At 38.4% G+C, this 20,119-nt stretch overlaps 1 long non-coding RNA gene and 1 pseudogene across 1 annotated transcript in view; both read left to right on the forward strand.

Annotated features, from left to right (window-relative positions):
- LOC145721298 (uncharacterized) overlaps positions 1-20,119 on the forward strand; it is a 294,764-nt gene that overhangs the window by 128,579 nt on the left and 146,066 nt on the right. The window lies entirely within an intron of this gene.
- LOC102741102 (cytochrome c oxidase subunit 7B, mitochondrial pseudogene) lies at positions 18,233-18,587 on the forward strand (annotated as a pseudogene).

Here is a 20,119-nt window from a genome sequence, read left to right on the forward strand (position 1 = left end):
ACTAAAAACAAAGCAAAGGAGTAGTCAGATGAAGGGGCTGGTTCATTCACAGTGAAAGCCAGGTAAATCCCAACAAACAGGTCTTTCACTCTTCCATGCCCACTAGAGAATAGACATCCCACCAAAATCCCAAGCTTACCTGGACTATGAGGCTCCCCTCTCACATTGCAATAGTGAAGATTCCATCGTGGGTAGAAAGAATTCATTCCCCTCAGGAAGAACTAGAGCTATTGTAGCTGAGTTCAAGTCTTTGAACTTGTTGAACTCAAATGTTGGCCTTGGGCATAAAGCTTCCTGAGTAACCCCATCTACCCAAAACAGAAATCCAGGGTCTCAGAGCTCATCAAGCATACACATTCTCTCCCTGAGGACTCAGGCTCCTCAGCTGTCCCTGCTGGCCCATCACCTGCTCTCTTTGGGTTTCTGACCAGCCCCAAAATGAACCAATTGAGGAAGAGAAAACTAATACCATTGACATTGATAGGGAAAGATTTGAGAATACAGAAGATAAGTCCCTGAATTCGTTCTATGAGTTAACATTTGCCATCTAAGGAAAAAATGAGATCATTTATATTAATAATCCAAAACTTGATTCACACAAAGAAAATTAAAATTAGATACTGTTCTTGAAACTCTGATTTGCATTAGGTTGTGAAAGTAAACTGTGAGTATGCTGATAGCAGTGATAATCATAGCTACCATGGGTTGAGAGTTTATTGCATGTGTGGCATTCTGTCATATGCTTTAATTTATGTATATCTCATTAAATCCTCACAAAACTTATATATAGGAAGAAGGTAATGTCCCTGGTTTAAAGATAAAGAAATGAGGCTCAAAAATTTAATTTGATCAAATTTAGCAAGGAGAAAATAGCAGAGCCGGGACTTGAACCTATGTCTATCTGAGGTCAAAGGGCATCCTCTTTCCATTATGTGCACTACCTCTCAGACGGTGCTGCCTCACTGTCTAATGATGCTTTTCTTATATACTCAGGTATACCAGGAAGATGACTAAGTTGACAGTTTTATTGCATGTATGTACATTAACATCAACCAATACTTATTATTTAGTCCCATGAAGTCAATGAATGTTTTGCAAGAGATGGGCTACAGATTCAGAAAAATCAATGAGTATTTGACTAAGCAAGTGAATTATGAAGAGTAAAAGCATCATATGTGCTTTTTCTTGGAAGTAAAGGGAAAGCAATGGTGTTAATAAAACGGACCCAATGCTAATGACTTCAAGCCCCCCTCAGATACCCCCTCCAAGTAGAAATCAATCTGACTCTAAGGTTGATTTTGCTCATTCCATAGACTTATTTCCCAAAGGAGTTCCTTAATTTTGACATTCAAAATACAGAATCCTGTCGTGAGTCTTTACTTTCAGATTCAAGGCTAGTTTACTTCCTAATCTCTTCTCATTTATTATTCACTTTCATATAAAGTTCATTTTGTCTTGTTTTCACATTCTTCATGTTCTTACCCACTCTCTAACTGACGATTCTCACTGTCTGGAAGATCTTCCATTGATCTTACCTTTTCTTCCTCGTGTCTCTTAAGTCTTCACTGTATTCAGCTTCCAGGATCTGTGGTTCTGATTTTGCCTAAAGCTTTCCCAACTAATTAGATATAAAACATTGTAATCCTTCTATGGAAATCATCTTTCCTCTATAGCCAAAGGCATTACCAATGGTAAAATGTACTCATTTTGTATATAACAGTAATTTCAACCACTAGATTGTACTTGTCATTGATCTTTTTTTTTTTTCTGGGTAGAATAGAAGTGCTATTGTTGATGATTTATAAATTTCAAAACATACAAGGAAGAAAATAAAAGCCATTGTTTATGCCAACACCCCAAGAAAAACATTGTTAACATTTTGTTATATTTCTTTCCAATTTTTTTCCAACACATTTGGTTGTGTTTTAACTTCAATTCTCCCTGCCTTAATATATTTTTATCCTGCTTTGTTTCTCCTAAAATTAGACCCTCTAAGATTTGGATTCATCCAATTCCCTGGATTCATAAAAGCCAAGTGACCAGTCGGGGGGTTGACCATTAAGAGGTCTAGTGAAGCATTGATTCACAGAGGTCTAGAAGTAGTCTTAATTCTGGGCTTATTTACAAAGATCAGGTCTTGTGTGAAACTCCTGGATAATTCTCTTTGCTTCCATTATGTGTTAACTTCCTGTTAATTAAAACTACTCTGTTTTATTGCACAGAAGCTAGAAAAATATATTAATATTAGGTTATATAAGACATGGTATTATAAAATAATACATCGGTCTTCTTGATTTCTAAATTAAATTAAAGATCTAAAAAACTATTTTGTGTTCATCTAATGTTGAAAATGCCCTCTGTGGGTTTTATCTCCTGCCCATAAGCCCATCTTAACTACATGGAAAATGAAATTTTCTTGTTCAGATATCTAGCCTTTTTATCCCCTAAGCTCATTTTATCAAGAGTGATTCATCAGTTTTTATCTGGTGAACAGACATTGTCTGAAAACTTAACTTTTTCCATGTGACTAACCTGCCTAATTTTGGGGTTCAAGTTTTTATCCTTTAGACAATTAGGAAGGACTTTGCTCTTATGTAATTGCTAAGCATCTCATTTCTTCCACCTATGAAAAATAATGTTTGATTATTCTGCCCAGATTTAGACACTTAACCCAGTTTGGATTTATTTGATAACCAAACTTGTAAGGACACTAACTAACATTTCCCCAAAAAGCATTAAAATGTGACCTCATAGGAGAAACAGCTTTTCAGTCTTACTGAATACCTTCCTCAACCGCCCGCCCCCCCCCATAAGGTGTATCCTTAGCAACTAGCACAAAGCATACCATCATCAGCTATTTGTAAATAAATGAATAATACCTTTCAAGGCATCAAAACCCATCCCCAAGAGAACAGGACAAAGGTTATGAAGACTAAAAGTTTCCATAGCTTGCAAAATCTTTTTGTTCCAAAAAATATATATACTTCCTTAAATGCTACCTATAAGCCTCTTGCCTGTGAGAATAGCATTTCTCACACCTCTTTTTTTATCCCCCTCACATTACCTAAAAGAGATATGAGGGACTACCCAACTTAAATCCTGAGTCTAAAAGTATTGAGAAACAGCTAAGTATATTCATGCCTCTGTAGTGTAGATTTTACAGACAAAGATAAAGAAGCGGAGGTATTAGTACCATTGATGAGGCTGAGAACTGAACCCCTGTGGGTGTTGAGGTTTCCCAGGCAATGGGGGTTCAGGAGGATGATCGGGAGTTGTCAGGACAATCAAGACACTACAATATTTTAATCTGCACGCTTTCAGCATCAGTGTAGATACTGCCCACAAGAGGTCTGTGTTTTATTAAAATCTAAACTAATTCCCCTTGTTTTATGCTACTGAACGGTTCATTTGCTGTGGGACCCTCAGGGGGTAAAAGGGAGGGAAACAAATTAAGTCAAAACTGCAGACTTGTTAAGACTACATAAGGTGTATCTAGCTCTCTTATTGTTACATGACATGTTGGGAGAAAAAAAAAAAATCTCTGGGAAATCCACCTTGACTGATCAAGGCAACCTTTGAAACATGCATTGAAAACACAGAGAAAACCATGCGTAATATGAAATAGCATAAACAAATCATTGTCTCACTTTCTGGAAATGGTGTTGGCACTAGGATGAGACATGGATGAAAAAATTCCAAGAAAAGCAAAGACATCTCTTGGTAAATCAGTAAGCTTACTGGTTAATGAAGAGCCAGGCTTTGCTATTAAGGACTTGACAGTCAGTGGTTATGAGCAGGTCTTTCTAGAATGGTTGCCACTGACGAGTGCTAATGAGGGACTCGTATATGTGCCTGAAGAAAGAAGGAAATAGAAACATTTATGACTTCTGCACCACCCAGAATACACAAAAACACACCCTTACCTAATCCCTGTCTATAAAAGTTTATTTATGTAGTTGTAAATTGGAAAATCTCAAGCATAAAACTCTATATCTATTAAATATACAGTGGTTTAGTGTAGTGGAGATAGGGCAGCCTGGTTTATTTGTGCTTTTTCTGTCAGCGATGACATGAGATCATAGGGAATCCATATCTCTAAAGCCAAAGAATAGCTCCCAGTCATTTGTGGCTTCATTAGCAATGTCGTGATGTCCCTTAAGGACAAAACACATAAATGTTCTCCTGTCACTTACAATTGTGTCAAGGAGAAAACCAAAATGAACTTGCAAAGTCATGCACCAGCTCAATTTTGGAAGGAAAAAAAAATCTTCCTTTGAAGGAAACGAAATCAATCCCCAGTTCAAATTAAATTTGGACTGTTCTGTGAAGCTCCAATACACAGCTCCAATAACAATCAGTACTTACGGACTTAAAATGCAGGCAAATAATGTTTCATTTAAAAGAAATTGAATGAGGATTACCCATAGAGAAAGTTTTAATGCTATTTTATCATTAGTTAAAGTTAAATCGTGCCATTATTGGCTCAGTCGTAAACATCTCAATCCCCACTCTTTTTTTTTTTTTTCCAAATGTTACTAGAAGCCCTTTGCCTAGTTGGGCTTGTGTTTTCATCTTATTAAAACCTTGTCATGCAAATGTATCATAAGCGTAGCCTGAAGACTTCTGTCTCATGCAAAATTTAGCTTAAATTCTACTGGCATGAGATACGTTGTTATGCACAAACCTTGTTTGGTTTGCTGACATTCTTCTTAGTCGGCTCTCATGGTGATTCATTATCTCGTGATATAGATTTCCAAGTATCATCTTTGTATTGATTTTTATATCTTTAATAACCACTCCACAGAAGATGGCTCTATGGTGTCATTGATCGCATCAAAAATTCAAGGCTTACAGAAATACTAGAGGGCTAATTGGTAGCAGAACATTTCAGACTTAATCTTAATGCAGTCTTAATCTTCTGCATTAAACCTACCTGAAGATTTCCTTTTGGAGTCGACGAGGGGAAGTTTAGTGCTTCGTTGAAAAACACCTGGCGAGAGCCAGCCAAAACAGCAATAAATGGACTACAGACTTGGAAATGTCACTTCACAAACGCTCAGAAATTAAGAGCACTCCCTTCATCTGGGGCCTTCATCATCGGAATGCTTCTTGCTTTTCTTTTCCCTCCACAGAGCCGGGTTTGTTCATATATTTCTGTGAAAGAAAAGTCCCCATGATTCTAAAGCACATGCGCCACTGGGATTTGAGAATTTCCCAGTTTACCAGTAGAAGGGCTTCCTCTGCAGAAACTTAGAGTGAACATCCTGTTTGTGTAAATGACTTTAAACAAGAAATTTAGGACTGCCGGTATGGACCTGCAAGTCTGGAGTCCCCGTATATGACGAGGAATATCATACTCCAGCTTCCTTCTCGCACCCTGTGGGTGGAGCATGCAGATGGGCTTGAGATCATCAGAAACCTAACCAGAAGACGCAGGAGCTTTCTGCAACACTTAAGGGTAGCTTGATTATAAGGCTGGAACGGGATTTACTGTATTTTTGCCAAAAACTTTTTGTGAACCTACTCTGTGCCCGTCCCTATATCAAAGCACAGCTGAGGAGAGCCTGATAGTTGCCCTAGAGAACCTTAGCTTCAGAAGCCTATTGGTAGAAGGTGGAAGCAAACTAAGGCATATGGGATAACTAACTAGAAGGAGGGATATATAAGGATGTGGCTTTGGAATGGGCCACTCCTGAATTCTATTCCACCTCCAACACTGTGCTGTGTGACTCTCGTTGCCTCCCTGGAAAAGGGGCGATAGTTAAAAGTTTCTTGCTCTTGAGAATAAAAAGTGACAGTGCTTACAATGCTGAGTATGAGGCACATCATCCAGGCACCTCAGAGGCCTGTTACTTATTAGAAAACGATAAAAGAAGAAGTCACGTGTTGTTGTTTTCCCTTCTGTGTAGGAGTTGGAGAAGTCCTTTAAGAGCAGGTAGAAAGGAGGGGTGCCTGGGTGGCTCAGTTGGTTAAGCGACTGCCTTCGGCTCAGGTCATGATCCTGGAGTCCCGGGATCGAGTCCCGCATCGGGCTCCCTGCTCGGTGGGGAGTCTGCTTCTCCCTCTGACCCTCCTCCCTCTCATGCTTTGTGTCTTTCATTCTCTCTCTCTCAAATAAATAAATAAAATCTTTAAAAAAAAAAAAGAGCAGGTAGAAAGGAGAGATCAATTTAAAAAATTACATATATTCTTCTTTTTTGGCAAAGTTTAGAAGAAAGAACTAAACGTATACGTATACGTTATTTCAGCATTATAGATGTGGCATCAAACACTGAAGGGAATTTGGAATTTTAAGAGAGTTGAAGTTCAAGTCAAGGCTTTAGAAAGACTGGGAAGAAAAAGGGATGAATCAAGGATGGAGGCCATCGTGAGATTTTCCAAAGGTCATGGTGAGTTTTTGAGGTATAGGATTTAGGTACTTGAAACTTGAATTCAAATAACTTTTAAATCACCAGAAATTACAATCACAAATTTCCAAGTTTCTCATTTTCAGAATGAGCTATAAAAAAATCTCATAAACAAAAGAATAAATATATAAGGGTCTAGGCAGTTGATTTCAGTATCAATGCACTGATAGAATTTATTGCTGAGATTATCTTCAAAGTGTAACATTCACGATGTAAGTGTGGATTTCAAGTAATTTACCTAGGATATGACACATAAAAAAATAGCAAATGCTTGTAAGATACAAATTATTTTTCTATTCAAATCATTATTCCTGTTGCAGTTATTCGCCTCACAGAATTTAGTCACATCCCTGGTCCATAAATATCCATTTGTTGATGAAACTCACTTTACATTTCCATTGCACCCTCTTTCCCAAATAAGCAGCAACTTTCAACCCAAGAGAGTAAAACATTTTCAAGTGGCTTCATTATGGATGTTTTTATTTCATTGTTGTGTTTCTGCCTGTCAAGTTGCCTTCCCACAAAATATTTCCTGATTTTACAGTGTTCCAAAGAATTCATCCCACTTGTTGCCTCCTTCTTTTGCCTTTTATTTTCTTCCTTTTTACTCCCTTCTTCCCCTTTCCTTCTCTGCTATCTTTTTTTTTTTCTGTTATCACTGCTTTTCTCCACTTCACTTCTCTGTCTCTGCTCCCTACCTCCCTTAGTACATTATTACTTGACCTGAAACTCAATGCACAGAATTGTAAGTTTGATTCACATTTTATTTATCCTTTGGATATTTTATTTTATTTTCTAAAGTTTTATTTAGGGGGCGCCTGGGTGGCTCAGTCAGTTAAGCGTCTGCCTTCGGCTCAGGTCATGATCCCGGGGTTCTGGGATGGAGTCTCACATCAGTCTCCCTGCTCAGCGGGGAGTCTGCCTCACCCTCTCCTTCTCCCTCTGCTCCCTTCCCCACTCATGCTCTCTCTCTCTCGTACTTTCTCTGTCTCAAATAAATAAATAAAATCTTTTTTTTTTTTTGCCCATGCAAGACCTGGGGGAGGGGCAGAGGAAGAGGGAGAAAGAATCTCAAGCAGACTCCTGCTGAGCTCGGAACAGGATGTGGGACTCCATCTCATGACCTTGAGATCATGACCTGAGCTGAAATCAAGAGTCAGACGCTTAACCGAATGAACCACCCAGGCGCCCCTATCCTTTGGATATTTTAAATCACAATCCAAGGAGTCCCCCAGTATGGTGCTAAATTCATTTTCCATCTGTCACAAGAGAGGATTAATGCATGAAAGGGAACAAGAATTCTACCAAACTCATATGCTGCAAAATGCAGTAAGGATAATCTCTTTTTTCCTTAACCTTTACTTTTTTATTTTTTCCTTCAGTGTAACAAAAATTCAAGGTCTCTAAAGTCTTCAGTACAGAAAAAAAAATGCTTCTGCTCAATAGTAAGTTAATATGGAACACAAACAGTAATTTTCCATTCTCTATTTTTAAAAACATCAAAATATTACAAAAGGAAAACATAGGTATCTACTTTTAATACACTAGGAAAAAAAGACATTCAATATTAACCAGCTTTTTCTGAAAGTTTTTCTTTATTTTTTAAAATAGTATTATTTATCCCTTACCATTGTCAGGGAATTAAGTTTTTGTTTATTAATAAAATAATACTGTTAACAGTATTTGATTCTTGACCAACAATCAAAAGATTGGAATATAGTAAAATACCGCTGATAAAAATATATTTGTAATTTTTCCTTTTTATTACATTCCTTTGTAATAATAATAAAAATACCCAAACAAACCTCTACAAAACAGAGTTAACAAAGATATCCAGCCAAGTGAATCTTTTAAAAAAAAATATTGGGCTTATATATAAAATGGCCCAGAGGTGAAATAAAAAAGTTTTGACACTTTCAAAGTGTTCCCTTTTAAGGGCTTTCTTCTGATTACAGCTCAGTACTTGTTACACTCTCCAAATGGAGGCCCTGTATCATTCCACAATGGGAGCCGCCTTTGCGATCATTATTGACCCTAGGCCTGAAAGCATATCACACATGCCTTTCAATTTGCCTCTGTGGAATTTATGTAACTTCAAATTATAAATTGAATGCCCAATGGACAAAACTGGCTTCCTAACTTTTAGTCACATAGTAACAATAACTGCCACCTTTTAAGCAACTATGATGCTTTCACTTGTATTATCTTGAATTCTAACAAAGACCCAATATGAGAAATATTATCGTCTTCATTTTACAAATGACACAACTGTGAATCAGATAAATAAACCAATGTCGTCGTCCAAATGCACACAATAAATAATCATCCCACATAAACTCTCTGTTTGGCAAATAACAATGTCCCGCAACATTGCAGTTTGCCAATGATTAGTGAATGGTGTTGTTTCATTTGGTTTCATTTGTTGTAGTAAGAGCATTTAACATGAAATCTGGCCTCTTGATATATTTTTAAGTGTAAGATACAACAATAGGCACAATGTTGCACAGTAGACCTCTAGAACTTACTCTCTCCCCTAAACTGCATCTTAGGCAGCAGGATTGCTGTCTTCAACATGTCCCCCCCTCCCAAGGGTTGGATATGCCTTAGGGGCTTGAAGAGTCATCCCTTTCAACTTTACAAATGATGAACAAAATGGTCTGAAATGGGGCTGGAAACTTTTTCTCTCCTGGCTCCTACCGACTCGCCTCTGAATGCCTCTCTCACCAGGCAAAAGACGTGTCAGGACACAAGCTATTCGACACATTTCCATGGCTTCAGTCTTCCCTGCAAAACTGCTGGAGTTTTCGCTGCTTCGGGACCATCTATCTTGCACGCGTCAGTCAGGTGTACGTTTTCTATCCAGTTCAAAAGGAAGCAGCAGTACTTCCGCAGATGTATGACAGCATATGGTCAGGATTTAGATGAGTGAATACTTGCACCTGGAAATCAAATATCAGCACGGGCAGCCCCCTCCCGCTTGCCCAGGGCAGCAGCTTCCTAACCGGGCAGGGGGAGAGAGCTGCCGGATCAAACGCAATCCAGATGTCTCCTCCGTCTCCTCCTCTTCCCACACTACCTTCCATTGTTTTCTTTGTCCTTTGGCAATATTTCTACATTTCTAAAGGAGTAAAAGAGCCCAGAAAATCACAAGAAATATGTGTTTAAAGCCGCACAAACACACCACCCATTGCGCAGTTAAGGCATTTTTGAAAAAATAGTTGCTTCAGCTTTTTATTAAAAGGTTTGTTTTCATTCTCTTTTTCAAAAGCATCCGATTTTTGTAGTAATCTTTGGTCAAAGATTTAGAAGGAATCCTTAGCTTGAATTTCAGATCGCTCAGGCAACTTTTGTGAATGCGCCATTTTGGATGTCACTGGAGTCAATAATGTCCCAGCCACCTGAACAGGTTCTGATGTTTACATATTGCTAACTGTCCACTTATTGCATTTTACTCTGAAATCTAGTGTGTTGCTTGGGGTAGCTCTCTAGTGAAGGATCTTGTTTTATCTTTTCAAAACACTTGTGGTTTTTTTTCCCCCTGAGTCAAACCTCTTTGTACCTTAATATCTCTATATATACTTCAGAGAGATAAAAAGGTAAAATATTATAAATGTGTTGAGAGCTTCTCATGACTCTGAAGCAATAATTAGTCATTCAAAATCTCTGATGTAAAGATAGCTTTATAAAACAGGGTTGGGGGGGCTTGCCCCGGAAAAGGAGTAAATAAAACTTAAAACTAGCCAGTAAATGTGAATTCTTCACAGCATAAATGAATAGCTGATAGCCCTACAGAAGAAGAAGAATGAGAAGAAGAAGAAGAAGAAGAAGGGGAGGAGGAGGGAGAGGGGAGGAGAAGGAAGAGAAGAAGGAAGAAGTAGAAGGAGAAGAAGAGGAAGAGAGAGAAAGGAATGAAGAAAGGGAGGGAGGGAAGAAGGAAGGAAAGGGGAGAGGAGAAAGAAAGAAAACGTTGGCTTTATTAGTCCATGATTGCCCTTCACAGTATGTGGACAAAATGCCCACTTAGAAACAAACTTCAAGTAATGAAAGGTGGCAGCTTCTGGTGATTAATTTTTTTCCTATGTGATCTACAAATGTGGCATTTGACTTAAAGTTATCAGGTAGTCTGTCTAATTCTTACTCAATTATTCTGTTACTAGAAATAGGCCTTGTTCATATTAGCACCTTGCTCCTGTATTAACTGTTTCAATATTTGATTTTTATGACTTTCTGGTTAGTCAAGATCTAAGAAAGCTATCTATATTCTCAAAAAAACAAAAAACAAAACAAAAAAAAAACCCAGGCCGTTCTATTTATTTTGTAGAAAATCATTAAGAGGTGAGAGGGCAGAGAAAATTAACAGAAAAATAAAACAAATTGTATCAACTTTGTATAAACATATTAGCAACCATTGTCTCCTGGATGTGGATGCATATGTAGCAGGGGGAAGTTGGTGTCAGACAGACATAGGTTGATTTCTCACCCCCTCCTTCACTAGCTGCACTCTTGGTCTCTTTGAGGCTTCATTTTGCCCTCAGTAAAATGGTAAAATGGATATAATAATTTTTGTGAAGGTTAAATCAAGCAGGAGAACACAGACAAAGCGCTTGGGTACTCGGTTCCCTCTTGTTAAATGTCGTTTCTCCTTACTAATTTTTTTTTCTTCAAAATATTTGTTTCTTATAAATGATGGTTCCCTGAACTAAGAACTTTATTACAAAGCAGTTCCAAAGACATCAGTTCCAACCAGCAGCTGTCGTGCGATTTCAAAACGAAGAGAGGTTCTCCTCCAGCTTCTTTCCCCACCTTGCTGAGCTAGAGGGGTGTTGGGAAGAACTGAGCCTTGTTTTTATTTGTCATAGATTCTCTTCTCGTGAGATAGTTACCTAAATTAGCCCGTAAAATATACAGACAGCAAATGAACCAGAAATGCAATAATCCCCTGCCCAATCAGCCCTGAACTACTTCACGAGGTGGCGCTGAGACTGTAGCAGGAGATTGATGTGTGTGAAAACAGTTGAAGTTCTTTGCGGGAAAGTATCCTTAGTGTCATTATTTCTTACTAGCAGGAATGAAAATACCACCACTGCTCTCATTAACGAACTTTGTATTGAAGCCCACTTTAAACCTGTTTCTCAGATTTGTCCAGATATTGTGGAATTGGGGGAAAAGTTTCTTCTTTCCTCCTTTCTCTCTCTCTCGTTCTCTTTTTTACTACAAGCAAACCAAAAAAAAAAAAAAAAAACCTATTAGTGCTCCTATATCCAAAGGAAAAGAATCGCAGGCGTGCGTGCATGTTCACACACACACACACACACACACAGAGTCATATTAGTAGTATGCCCCATCAGGAAATCTCTAAATGATTGATATTTAAAGTATTATCATCTCAGGTGGAAGCTCCCATCAAGTACAAATTTATACAACAATTGCATTTTTTCCCTTCTCTTTCTTTTCCCAAACCTGCTAGCAAGCTTTCTTTTTTCTCTATTCAGTGCCTTCCTCTGCTCTCCAGCCCCCCTCATTACCCAGCCCCAATTGTTACACACACTCCCTCCTGCCCCACCCCCACCCCCACCCCCATCTCTAGTGGTGTGAAAATAGAAAAGCATCTGAGTATCCGGGCAGCCTATCAGTTTGCCAAGGTTCATTTTAGCTAATCCAGACATCCCGCACAGCAGGGGGAAAACTGCTGTATCTAGTGAAACAAGAGCATGAATAATTAAAACTCTGTTATTAATGAACTTCCAGTCGTTATGTAAATGAAACTGATTTCAAGTCTAATTTGTCAGCCTGAATTCTTTTTCTGTTCTCCCTTTGTCTAGGACAAGAACTCATCATAATGGACTTGATAATAAAACACTAGTAGACATGCTGTGTGCAGTGCCCATCTGAGTTAGAGCTTTTAGCGTGGTTAATTGATACAGTTACTCCAGAACAAGTCTATAAGGCATTTTGTATGGCTCTAAGTTTTAAGAGCCGCTCTTTTTCCCTTTGACAGGGCTGCCTATTCTTCGCACATACCTCATTATCATTTACCTTTACACGGGGGTGGCATATAATTACTGCCTAGTAAATAGTTTCTTTTGCAATATCCATGATGTTCAAAGACAGCAGAGTTCAAAAAGGTCCAGGGGAAGGGAAGTCTATAGTCTTCTGAGAATAACAAATAGCCACCAGGGAGAGAAAATAAAAGGAAAGAAAAAGGAATACTTGACAAAGCGCGAGATCACTAAGTACCAGTGGCCCAGTGTTCCACCATCAAGTGTCACTCATGCTATTTGGGGCATTGTCCAAGTGATACCCCAATGTCTGTGGCTACATATTGCAGCTGCACTGTTTAGGTCCACCGTATTGTTTGTGAAATCGTTCACTATTAGGGTGACAGCTTCAAATTCTACAATCTGACTTCTTAGAGCTACAAATATTTTACACAACATAAAAGCAATCATTCTTTCGACAGAAAGCAACTCGGCAGTGTCGATTCATTGAGAATTTACTGAGCTGGAATCTGTACGTTCGAATTTGAAAAATGCTTCTATACTATTGTGAGGGAAATGTGTAAGTTAGATATCAGAATTAGTAGTTTGGATATTTGGCAACTGAGGTTATTTCTCTAAGACATTGTGTAAGTAAGATAACAGAAATTAACTCCTATATTGTATATCTGTTATGTTAAAATAATTAATTTTGCTCCATGTTTAGAAGGAGGGAAAAACTCAGAAAAATTCATTCAGAAAAATCCTAAATCTTTTAAGCTGAAGGTGCTAACTACTACCACGATTCTTGCTAATCCAGTAGATTTTTCATTAACGGACTCATAGTGCACAAGAATATTAAGAACTAAAAAACTTCTTGGGGCGCCTGGGTGGCTCAGTTGGTTAGGCGACTGCCTTCGGCTCAGGTCATGATCCTGGAGTCCCGGGATCGAGTCCCGCAGCGGGCTCCCTGCTCAGCGGGGAGTCTGCTTCTCCCTCTGACCCTACCCCTCTCAAGCTCTCTCTCTCTCTCATTCTCTCTCTCAAATAAATAAATAAAATCTTTAAAAAAAAATCATCTCTTAAAAAAAAAAAAACTTCTTTAGGCCCCCCAAATATTGACGTACCAGCTCCTAGGGAGTTTTGCATCCCTATATCAACATCTGCAGCTCTTTTGCATCACTGAAATTAAAGAAGTATTGCAGGCATTGTTTACTTCTGCTATCTTTTGTTATTTTGTAACATTGGTTTGTTTATAGTACCAAAGAATAAATATTGTCTTAATCACTTTTGTCCAAACAAAGAAAAAATGGACATCTCAGCATCTGCCCAAATGATATAATCAATCCTTCAGGAATCAGAGACTCACAACATGCATTTTCAATATGCCAGACGCAGGGTTAAGCAATGGAAACAAAAATATGAAAAGGGAACAATTGTTTTCAAAAAGGGGGAGAAAAGTCAGTTAGCCAATATTTATTACTTGTTGTGAAAGGTATTTTATATATATATATATATAAAATGCATGTATATATAGCATACATGTATGGTATGTATACATATGAATATACAGTGTACAAAGAATGTGTAAATTGCCACAAACCCCGAAAGTGATTTAATTTGCCAGGAAGCCAGGAGACACAGTTCAGAGAATACTGTCCTCTCTACTTAGTCTAGTGGCAAAATTTTATCTAGCCCAAGCCACTGTCAGTGTCGTCAAATGCAAGGTCTGGTTTCATTTGATTCCTTTTCTTCTAGATGCACTATGTAACAATCTATGCCTCAATTTCCCAGCCAGGAAAAGGCATACAGTCATTCCAAAACCTGTCTGATTTTCACAATGTCAAAGTATAAGTAGAAGATATAGGTTAAATAAATTCAGTCCCCTGTGATTTCACAGGGACGTAACTAGACCCGTGGCATCACAACAGGGACGGCACAATTTAAGGTCTGATGGCGCCCCACTCCAGCATGCTCAAGGGACTGTGCCCCAACTTACAGCAGGCTTGCCTGGGAGAGGTCTCGTTCCCATTGTGCCAGCGCCAGACCTTGCTAAAGCCACTGCTCGCTCTCAAGTTTTGATTAACCCTGGAATTCCTCTGAGTCCATCTAAACCTAAACGAGTACCTACATGAAAAGACAAAAGCAACCCAGTGATAAGGGCAAGATGTGTGATGACATGCAACATAGGATAGCGCACACACGTACACGCGGGCACACACACGTACCTGCCTACTTCCGATGGGTAATAAGGCTCAGGGGGCCAGCAACTCTATTCATCCCTAGCCAACTCCAGAAAAAGTCATAAAGATACGTAATCTGGAATTAAAGTCAATTAAACTACATTGCTTCTTCGGAAAGTGAAAAGGAAAACACACATAAGTAATAGAAATCAATTATTGTATATTCCCAGGCCTATTCATATAAGCTGGAGAGGTAATCGATCACTCTAGAGATTTCTACAAGGTAATTACTGTTTATTCTTTAATGATACTACCGTCTTCCTCTTCTTCCTTCACACCAGCCCCCTGCAGCTGCCCCCTCACAGAAAGCAAATAAGCTGCAGTTAAAAAAAAAAAAAAAGGCTGAAAGAAAGTTGGTGTTCTGCATAATGTGGACAATAAGCCTGCTGACCTTCATCCCTCTCTGTGACCTGAGGCTACGATACTCTATGGCCCATGCTGCATGTACACAGCATAACTGCTTTTTAGTAGTAAATGTGGCCGTGGCTTTGAGAGAACACTGCTGCATGGGGGGAATTAGTGGGAAATATCCTTCTTGTGGATGTCTAGTGACTCCAAAGAACGAAATGTGAAAATAATAAGCAGCTGAATAAGAACGTGGACCAATTAAGAATTTAAAACAACTAGCATCCAACTAAGAATCTTCCCCCCTCTTTAAAAAGAAGGGGAGAAAAATAAAGAGTAAAAATAAATGCTTCTGCTATTATCCAGAGCCAAAAGCACTAACCAAGAGATTTCACAGCGCTTCAGTCAGAGCTAGGCTAATGAATATAAGTTACCTTAGCTGGTTTTAGCTGACTTTGAAATTAAAGTTCCAAACCCTTGCATGCAGGGAGAGCTGGATTTGAGCAAAATGGACTTAATAAACTCCATTGTGCGGTTAGATCCCTAGTGAGATTTCCTGCCCATCCATGACCAATCGGTATTATTTTTCAGTGACTGGTACTTTTGTGAGCAAGATTGGGATTTCTGGGAGTGATTAGCACTTTTCACCATTGATTGACAGGTTCAAACAGAAATGAGACAATAGGAGGAGTCATTAGGAATTCAAATGTAAGGTTAGTGTTTGCAGGCTTTGCGATTGATTTTAATAGAAAAAAAAACCTGTATGTAAGGAAAGGAATTAATGTTTAAAATGTTAACTTAGGAAGTATAAATCAATCTGTTCAATTTCAAAAAAAAAATTCAGAATTGAAATTAATCAAAACTAATAAGAAGATGAAATAGCAGTGTTTTAGGCATTCTTTCTAGAAATTTCATATGTCGGCCACAGATATATTTAGTTTTTGCTTTGGATATTTAGGACCCAAAGACGTAAAATCTTAGAGACATCCTCAGTAGCAAAGATTTAGATTTGGTTTTCTTGTAGATGAAAAATCTTGTAGAAAAAAAGTAAAAATTGTTTTGCTAAGAAAAGAAATATGATGAAACTCTCCATTATATCCAGGGAAGATTCCTTAGGGAAATAATTACGGTGAATGAGTCTAGCATTGACCAGTAATTGATAATTGGCCACAAATAATTAAGGTAGAATATCTTTACTGGTGTAAATTATGCTAATAGCTCAGCCTTGTCCCTAGGTGCTGATGTTGGTTTCTTATAAGTAATTTTGTTTTAAATTCACATTATAAATTTAGTATACTATACTTGAAAATTTAATCTTGTTTGGCATCAAAGCAAAGGCAGATAATACAGAATTAAGCAAGCCTAATCAAAGAAGAAAAATAAGATGCACACCATCATTTTTCAGGATGTTTTGCTAAGGGTTGACTTCTCGTGGGAAAAGAAGTTTTCTGTGACAAAAATGCACACGAACTGTGTTTTTAAAAAAGCAAAACCAAATTGGAGCAAACTGTGACTTGGAGTCACCTCACAAATTTGGATAGAAGCATTTCCAATACCTCATAAGTTGTTAATATTTAAAGGACGATGGCATAAATCCAATACCCGGTGAACAAAATAATCACTGCATCAGATTTTTATGCATATCCTGTGTGCAGCTCAGCATTCAACCTGCATTTTTTGAATATGTTGTGACTAATTTATGCCAAGTTTTCATCAACCTAGCATTTTTCATTTTTCAATTGACATACAAAGTTCTGTAATTTTTGTGCTCAGTATGTTAATATACTGAGATAGTAAGAGGAAATTCAATGCATCACGATAACAAAAATAAACTGTCAGGGAACCTCGGTAGAAGTGAGAGGTCAAGAAAACAAGCACAATCCAGTGAGTGGCTAGTGTTAGGATGTGTGTGGGTCATTAATAATGCACACTTCCGTATCACGAGATGATTTTGATCATTCTTTTTTAACCAATTCATTCACCATCTGCTCTTCAAATTCCCTCCAAACATTCAGGGCATGCTCTATAAATAAGTGGTTTTCACACTTTGCTGCAAATTGGAATCACCTGCAGATATTTAAAAAATGCAGAGGCGTGGCTCCTACCCTACACACTCTTGATTTCTTGGTGTGGGGCACAGCACAAGCATCAAGAGATTTCTCTAAGCTCTCCAGGAGATTCTAACGTGCAGCCAAATTTGGGAAACACAGCTGTCAAGGCTTTTTGCCTCAGTTTTCTCTGATTTGGTCTGAAGAGACACCGATGTCCTCTCTTATACATAGTTTAAAAAAAAAAAAAATGCTTCTCCATCTTGCCGTTGATTTCAGGCACACAGCTCCTTGATCTGCTGTCTTTTGAGAAGGATCACATCACAGTGCTCCGTGCTTCTGGCAAACTCACTTACAGCCTCTCATCTGCTCTCAACTTCTTTCTTATTTTCCCTTTATACTCTTTCATCCCCCAAACTACTACAGATCAACTGTTATCCTTCTGAGTTTTCAGTTCTTATCCAATTTCCTATCTTTAGCTATCTTTGGTATCTCATTGCCAGTTTAAGCATCAAAACGTTTCCTTTTCAGTGTTACCCATTTCTTTCTCATTATCCGAAAACCCACAGGCAGGCTCTCCTCCTTTCTTCCATCTTCACCCAAGAACGAAGTTAAGACTCAGTGGTTTTTTTATCTCATTAGAGTGGACTTCTCTGGTTCAGACTGCAGTTTTCTGTCTGTCTCGTCCCAAAATGCTCATTGTTTTCCTGTACAAAACGCTACTGTCAGACTTCTTGTTATTTCTTTGCTCATTATGAACACCTCGCCAGTGTGTTTCTTAAACACATCCTATCCAATTGTCTCCCTATTCTCTTTCCCAGAGCCTCCTTCGGTTCCAAGCTAACCTCAGAATTATAGATCTGGAGGAGCGTCTGCCTTGGGAACTGATAGCGATACTTCCTAAATGCTTGTATACCAAATGGATGCATGCAGAGGACTGTTCCACAATGAGGATGACCAAAAGCCTCTCTAGATTTCCTAGAATTACTGTAATCCTTAGAAACACAATTGTTCTTCACCCCTGTTCTTCTTCCTTTCCTCAACTCATTTCATCCAGACTCCCACTGGTAACACTGAGCCAGGAACATCCAAAGGGCCACGAAGGAATACATCAAACTGAGAGTTATATACATCTATGTCTGGGCGAGAGGACTTAGCACGAAGCTGTAGCAAACCAGCCGCTGTAGCCACACTGTTCTGTCTCCAGCTTCAGGATGTTTCCCATGGCCAAAAATGCCCTAAGTTGTCTCTGACTTCAAAGCATTCAGCAAACAATGGCAAAGCAGAGCCACCAGAAATGGACTCCTGATTTCCATGACAAATACGGTAATGCTGTATTCGCAAGGGGAGACACTTTCTGTGTTGCTGTATGGGCATATACAGCAACACAAACTGGAATAGAATGGAACCTGTCCCCTGTTGGCAGAGGCACCCCAAAGGAATGGAGAGACCAGTAATCAGCCCAGCTGGTGTAATACTGAATTGTTTCAAAACCAACTCATAATTGATGCCAAGTAAAAGCACCGTGCACCCATTAAAATATGGCATGATTGAAGAAATAAAGTGCATTTGGATCCTTTATATATATATATATATATATATATGTACATCTATGTCTGTGTTCTATTCTTTGTCAGATTATGCAGATTATACACTTACATGAAAAACTGTAGAAGGAAGGGATGCCCTTTGCCTTCCACCTAAGGGCCTGTTTCCCACTTGAACTGAGCTTTGTAAAACCCATCGTTATCCCTGTTTCTGTCCCCCACCGCTGCCACCCACCATTTCCTGTCTCATCAGATCCTACACTCAGCTTCTTCCTGGCCTCCCTCTGCCCTTTCTTGTCTCCATTACCCTCTTTCAAGTTCTGCATTCTCATTTAGCAGGTCACCACCACCTCGTATTTCTCAACTCCCTCCTGTAAATTTATTTCTTGCCGTGATGCTTTTCTATGACAGCTTTTCAAAGCAGTCTTCTTTCAGAGGAAAAGAAACAACTTTTTTAAGTCAAAGAATCTATACCAGTGAGGAGAAACTTATCTTCTTTCTGGATGCACTTCGTTTCGAAGTTATTCACTGCACACGTGTCACATGATTATGAATGTCAATCCCGGATGTAGAAACAAGCTCAAAGTAACACCCAAGAATAATAATGGCTCAAGAATCAATAAGCAAGATTCGGTTGTCACAAAATCACAGAATGGGTTTTTTAAAAAGCGAGTTAAACGATTAATATGATTATTTTTAACTTGTTAATTTTAAAGGAAGTCATTAGCATGTAGATTTGGGTATTAATAGAAGTGTGGTTTCTCTGAGTTTGGACTTGGGAAGGGGATAGATTGGTTTCAAATCCTGACTTCACTTGTGACTTCAGCAAGCAATTTAACCCCTCATGATCTGTTTCCTCACTGGTAACACAGAGGCGTAAATTTTCTCTCATTTGGAGGATATTTCCGAAATCTAAGTGAGAGGATATCTGTTAACCGCATTGCAGGGCTGGGACGTGGCAGGAGCTCCGTAATGGTTGTTGTTGCGCCCTAGTTGTTACTTAGATGTTACTGTTGATGGGCCTTTAGTACACCTGTTACCAAGTATCTAGGTGTTTTTCCTAGTTCTTGAGCAACTGTGATAGGATTCTTTTTCAGACTATCCCAGATCCATCCCTGGCTTTTAACGTATCAACACAAATAAATTGTATACTTTCTTATCAATACCTCAACATTATTCAGTATTAGGTATACTTTGCCCATTTTTCATTTAAGAACATTTTAAATGGAAAACATTAATACTCCATGTGCTTTCAATATAGTATATCTGTTATCAGCCTCTATAGCCACTAGATGTCAATGCAATGTTTATCTGGGAAGTTTAATAAAGACTCATTAGTATCCTATTTAATGATTAAGTAATGTATTTCTTTTGCAAGATATGTTAATATTGAAGGGTTTCAGAACATTTCACTGTCATATTTATGGAAATCACTCCACCAACAAATGAAATGCTTCACCTCATCCAATTGTAAATAGTTGCTGAATAGAAAGAGTTTTAAGCCTGAATCAAATTAAAATTGCTAAGAAAAATGTATATAGGCAGCATATAATT

The sequence above is a fragment of the Leptonychotes weddellii genome, chromosome 4 (genome assembly GCF_054177405.1).
Source record: "Leptonychotes weddellii isolate Sample4059 chromosome 4, ASM5417740v2, whole genome shotgun sequence".
Taxonomy (NCBI): Eukaryota; Metazoa; Chordata; class Mammalia; order Carnivora; family Phocidae; genus Leptonychotes; species Leptonychotes weddellii.